We start from the raw sequence: 6,774 nt of genomic DNA on the forward strand, positions 1-6,774 counted from the left end.
TTTAGTTGCGATGTTATTTGGAAGGCTGTCTGTGATGTCACTTTTTGCTTATTTTTGATAGACCTGATTTAATAAGCAGACCTTGTTCCACCCTGCCACTCCTAACCACAAATTAGTACCTAAGTTTTACTTCTTTGATCTCAAACAGCGTTTTGTTTTTGTTTTTTTGTTTTTTCCTTTCCAGGGAAAGCTATGCCCGCATTACCTTTTGTTCAGTGAAGTGGCGAGCAGGGAAGGGAAAGGTGAGTGGTGCTGCTACCACCAGGTCTTTTATACCCTTTTGTGACTTTTTAAGGTTGCCTCAGATCTCGGTGTTTTTCCTTTCCTCAGGCACATATAAATAAACATAGTTCAAATGCGCATTTTTTGATAAGTGTGTAATTTTGTGACCTCAAGTTAGAAAAATCTTAACTCTATCAAGCCTGTGGCAGTTCCTCCTTAAGGAGAGTTTAAGTCAGAGGCAAAAACAGAGTCCCAGGTTTATTAGTGTTAGTGTAAACTAAACTGCTTTTTGATAGTTGGCCACTTAGATGAGTTACTGAACCTTAACGTTTCACTTGATGCACCTTTTAAATGGTCATGATAATAGTAACAATCTCAGGGTTGTTGTATTCTTAAATTCGAAAATATGGTTAGCTGTAAAGATTTTATGCATCCCCCAAACCTGGACATCCTACCCCCGCAGCCTCTGTGTATGAAAACATATTACAGTCCATGGGAATGTAGCAGTTTTGAACAGAAAGCACCTTGAACATTATTTTTGCTTAGCTTCCCACATTTTATATGAGGAAATTGCAGAGATAAGTGCAGCCAGACTGATTTGGGTCAGATTCAAATCCTGGCACGCACTGCTAAGATGCTTTATATAAAGTACAGCTTGTAAGAGTACCAGCCCTCCTGGAGTTGAACTTCATGGGCTTGAGTCCTAGCTGTCCTTATTAATTTGTGATCTGTGACCTTGAGATAATTACTAACCCTTTCTGTGTTCTACCTCATAGGGTTTATGTAATGATCAAAATTATATGCAAAGCACTAAACATATGCCATTATTCTATAGCATTACTGTCTGTGTAATCCTGGGCAAATTTTAAAGTGGAAATAATAGCCTACTTTTGCTGGAATTTTCAAAGTATTAAATATACATAAAATATCTAGTATGGTAATAAGCATTCGATAAATTGTACTAAGAATAGTAATACTATTCAAGAAAAGTTGGTAACAGAATTTCAATCTCAACTCATACTGCTTGGGGTTAAGTTGTATAGTCATGTTACAGCTCCCTTGTATTTAATCAGTTCACCATAACTATTTTCAGAACAGATAAATAATGAAAAGTCATAAGAACTGCCACGTTTATTATATAATTAAAATTCTTCTTGTTTTTATTTATCACATTTCATTTCTTTACAAATTTTATTGTATTTTTGTCACAGAATTTTTGTCATAGTGTCAGAAATTTTAGATTTAAACTTATCAGGTAAAAACAATCTCCACAAATCATTATTGTGGAATTATGAATCCAGAGGTAAACACAGAATTAAGGTGAGTTTGTCCTGTGCTGGAAATCACCATTGCAGTTATTGAGTTTTATTACATATTTTTTAGAACAAGAAGGTTCTCAAAATTTGAAGTAGAGACAGCTGCCAAAGAACAATAAAATGAAAACGCAAAATCGAAAGTTGAAAATCCAGAACAAAAATGCCATTCAAAGCAATAATGTGCAGTGGATTAAAAAAATTAAAAAGCTGCAACTAGCTTCCTTGAAAGGAAGAAAGAGAATGGGATAGGAGCAGGTATGTAGGTAAATATGAATGTGCACATGACCCTTGACTTTTGGTGTGAATCAGTACTTTGTTGTCCTTACCTGTATTCAGCATAGTGCAGGGACTGAAGGGTTACAGAAGCAGCATAAAACTTGTTCCAAATAAAGGTGTGTTCTAAATGGCCTCTCTCTGATGCCAGTGCATTATGAATGCTCAAATAAGTAGAACCTTGTCCATTTGAGCATCTTTCAATATCTGCTTATTAAAGGGTTTTTGTTTTCTTCTTATTTAAACTAGCTTTTTGAAAGGTAATGGGTTCTGCTAAGATCTATTTTGTCCTTATTTTAACTTATATTAGAATGAGCATCTAAAAATAGCAGCGCATAAGGATATCATGCTGGGTGCAGAGACTTGTAACAAGATAGATATAAAATTAGGGGACTTTTATCCTGTCTGCTATTAGCCAACATATAGGGAAAACATATAAAATGTTTTTTTCCTTCTAATCTAACAAGGGTTATTCTATTTTATAATAAACGTGGATAATAAAAGCTCAGTGTATAGGAAACAATTCATGCCAAACTCGCTGTGAACCATTTTCCCACTGAAACACCATATGAAGGCACCCTGGCCTCCCTCCTAAATCAAAGTGTGTATATTTGTATTTATTCCCCTGCCTAGAAAGCTCTTCCTCTGGCTCTCAGCAAGGCCAGCTTCTTCACATCCTTTTAGGTTCAGTTTAAATCATACCTCCCATAGAGGAAGTTTCTAAATGCTTACCCAGGAAGCAGATTGTTCTTCCCAAAGGTATACCAGAATTTGCTCTTATTTAAGATAGAGAAGCTGGTGCCAGCCCCAGTACCAAGGACAGTCACATTGGCTTAGGCCAATCTTCACATCCTATTTCTCTTGGCCTCAGCATTGATTCAGAGATGAGCATGTGACCTAAGCTGCCCAATCAGACTCAGGATTGTGGCTTAGAATGCTGGGACTTGAGGGCTCTCTCTCTGCCCTTCTCCATTGTTCTTTCCTTCCCCCTCCCTCCATCTCCTTCTTTCTCCAGGCTCTGTTTTATGAGGTTATGAGGCTCAGAACCATTTGAATGAACTTACTACCATCTTAGAAAGGAAACTGACCTGCAGGGTGGATAGAACTAAGAAAATTATAGCTGGGGCGAAGAATTTTGGTCAGTCCTGAGAACTACCCTATCTCAGGATCTAAGTTGTGTGAACCATATTTCCTCACTGGGTAATTCAGCTTGAATTGGGGTTTCTGTTTCTTGCTGCCAACAGAAAATAACCATAAATTGCATTTCTTTATTTAAAAAAAAAATAACCTCCTTTGGAAAATCTTCCTTGACCATATTATTATCTAAAGGTTCTGTCTATTGTTACCCACCTATTTCCTTCACAAATGTACACCACAGTCTGCAATGATCTTGGTGGGGAACAGTGTTTTACTTCCTTGTTCTGATTATATGGCTCAGGGGGACAGTGGTTATTTTGTTTTGTTTTCTTTACAGTGTTATTATGATGCTCAATAAGTATTTGTTGAATAATTGAACGAAAAACCTATCATAAACTTATTAGTAAAAGGAACATTGACCCGCTTTACTCTAATGTGAGTTTATCAACCTTGGCACTGCTTACATCTTGAGCTAGATAATTCTTTGTTGTGTGAGCTGATCTGCGCATTGTAGGATATTTAATTTCATCCCTAACCACTAGATGCCAGTAGCAATATCCTGCTTTTCCCCTGTCCCCATTACAACAAACAAAAATGTCTCCAGACATTGCCAAATGGCCCTGTGGGACAAAATTATCTCAGGATTCCCACTCCCAAAGCTTTCATTTAAGCTCCAGTGGTACAAAAGGGCATAGGCTCATGATATGTTTTTAGAGAAAGTAGAGCCCTGTTTGAACCATAGAGGCCAAAAGGTAAGGAGAGAAACCAACTTGGAGTGCGTCAGACAACAGCCCATACAGATCCCATACAAGAACAAGGACATGTGTCTCTCATTGGACTATAGGACATGCCCACTGTTGTGCAATGTGCTCTGCCCACGCCATGGAGATAATCTTGACTGGTTGAAAAGTATTTTGTGTGATTTTAAATTTTTTCTTCCAGAAATGTACACATAACTCATTTCTTTTCCTTAGCTTCCTTTCTTACCATGTAATAATTAGAATGACTGCACAGTTAAAGAAATTAAGAAATTCTTTCCTTTATACAGTACCTTACCCATTCTAGCATAGAGAAAGAAAGTACTCAGATAACCAGGATCATTGTTGCCCTACATAACACTCTGATTTTCCACCCTGAGAACTAAATTCATGTCCAGAAATAGATTCTTCTTTTCTTTGTTTCTTCAGTGCATGTGAGAAAAAGGGAAAGGGAGGAAGACTTAGTATCCTGTGTCTCTTCTATTCCGAACTATAACAGGGTAAATTCAAAGTCCTTAAACATAGAGATGAGTCATCTGAGTACAGTCTTTGGGTTTGCCCTGTCAAAAGGAAGCACCTTCATTTTGATGGTAAAGTAACCACCAAAGTGTTAAAGTTTTTGGTGTACCTTCCTATGGGTCAGATACATCCTGGAGCTGCAGGCTGAGCTCTAGTGAGTGAACAGCATTACAGAAGCCTTTGTTGGATGGCATCAAGCTCTTGGAACCCAAGGTGTGTTACTTCCCCAGACTAATTAACCATCCACTCAGGAGGGTGACTGGTAGGATAATTTTCTTTTTTTCTAAAGAAAGTCAGGCTGCTACATGCAGCACCTCATTTGGATGTGTCAGAGTCTTGGAAGTCTGACTACCTTATGTTCTCCTACAAATGGACTTGAGGAGTTTGTCTGAAGGGTTTAGAAAGGAAGCAAAGCTCTTTGTATAGCCTTCACCAAAGAACAGTCTCCTCTATGGATAAGGTGGTTCTCTTCAACCTAGCATGCAGCTTCCGAGTGACACATGTGGAGCAGAGGAGGAAGGGGCCTCCCCCACCCTCAGCCAGCCAGATCAGTCAAACCAACCCTGGCGATGAGTGGGTTGACAGATGTTGTAACCAGATTGCCCTCTCATCCAGGGAAGCAAGTCAGACTGTCTTACCTTACTTGTGCCAAATAAAATGAAATTCCTACTTCTAGTCACTTCGAGAGAGCTGACTACCTGATTGCAAAAGTACATCTTGTCAAGGAGGAATATAATCACAAAGTCTTGTATCTATGGGTACACAAGTAGAATAATGTGGAAAAGAGAGACAGCTAATGAGAAGCCCCACAAATTCAAGTTGTTTTAATTCCCTGACCTAAAGGGAAAACAGCAAAAAGGGAATTTCTTGCCAATTCTGAATGATGTAGCACTCCAAAATAATTACAAGTGCCTTTCAACTTCTTTCTTCACTTGGAAACACAAGGTAAGGGAGTATAATGTCAGAGAAGATGTATAACTCCAACTTCCTAGACTAACTCTTGGAAAGGTGATGACATTGAATGTCTCTTATCCAAAATGCCTGGAACTGGAAGTGTTTCAGATTTCAGATTTTTGCAGTATTTGTATATACACATATCTTGGGAATGGGAACCAAATTTAAACACAAAATTCATTTATGTTTTATATACCTTATATACATAGACTGGAAATAATCATACAATTTTAAAGATTTTATGCATGAAATCTTCCACTCGTGGCATTGTGTCATTGTTCACAAACCTCCAGATTTTGAATTTTTTAGATTAGGGATACTGCATTGCCAACCAAAAACCCTAGCCATTAAAACTAATTTAAATTATGAAATGTAAGTCACAATTCTATTTTTGCTGGAGACATTTGTAAGTTGTCACTTTTCATTTATAAAAAGTGTGTTATCAATCTGTAATATGTTAGCCCACCTAATTTTCTGCTTGCCAGTGTTCTCTTAACAGTTCACCATTTACCTACCTCTTTATAGTTTAACAATATAAACTCCCCCACTTTATCTCTGAAGGGAGGAAAGAGGATCAACCCAAGACCAAAAGCCAGGAAAGCATCCTGATCTTCTTTCCCCGGCTTTGATCTGCTTTCCCCTTTTCTTGTCTCCATTCTCCCCCACTGCCTCTCTTCCAGTCCCAGGCAGATATCTGGGACCAGACTACTGCCTCCCATCTTCCCTAAGTCCCTTGCCTCTGTTCCTTCCCTGAGCATCTTTCTGTGCTCTGCTTTGACTGTGCCCAGTGTAGGCAGGCTGTCCCCAGCCACCCCGCTCTGCCACCTGCTCCCATCACTAGCACTGCTACCTCATACAACAGGTGCTTTCAGTTGTTCCAGGACCCATGAAGAAGCTTTTGTGGAGATTTAAATGTCCACTCTCAGATTGGAGAGAATTTAAGTAAATTCCACCCAAATATCTCTCTAGTTGGTCGCATTAGAGAATTCTAGGGAAGAAATCCAAAGGACTTGTGGCTCTTAGGGTGCCCCCTCCTATACCATGCTGAGACTGGCGGGGCACATGAGAATCTTTGTGTCTCTCTTCTGACCCCACCTGCTGGTCCTCTTCTAAAAGGATGAGGGACACCACTCCACATTCTCTGCTTTTATCAGCTGTCTCAGGTTGCTGAGTTCCTCAGTCTTTAGGGCCTATTTGTTGATTTGCCCAGAGGAAAGAAGGAAGAAAAGGCGGGGAGAGAGAGAGAGAGAGAGAGAGAGAAAGAGAGAGAGAGAGTCTTTCCCAAAAGAAAGGAAGGAAGAAAGAAAGAAAGAAAGAAAGAAAGAAAGAAAGAAAGAAAGAAAGAAAGAAAAACTTTCCTTTTCCTTTCTTCTTTCCTCCCTTCGTCCCTTCATCCTTTATCAGTCATTGACTTTTGGTGGTTTCTCTGAATGTCCCAGAATACAATCCCTGGCCTACCTCTGCCAAGGTTCGTAAGGGATCTGCTTTCTTTTTGCCCTGCCAAGGACCGAGGCCTGACCAACAAAAGGCGACCCGAGCCTTCTCACATTACCAACTGCAGGGCAGTGAACAAACCACAAAAAACTGTTCCCTGT

Source organism: Sciurus carolinensis, chromosome 5 (genome assembly GCF_902686445.1).
Source record: "Sciurus carolinensis chromosome 5, mSciCar1.2, whole genome shotgun sequence".
In the NCBI taxonomy this organism is placed as follows: Eukaryota; Metazoa; Chordata; class Mammalia; order Rodentia; family Sciuridae; genus Sciurus; species Sciurus carolinensis.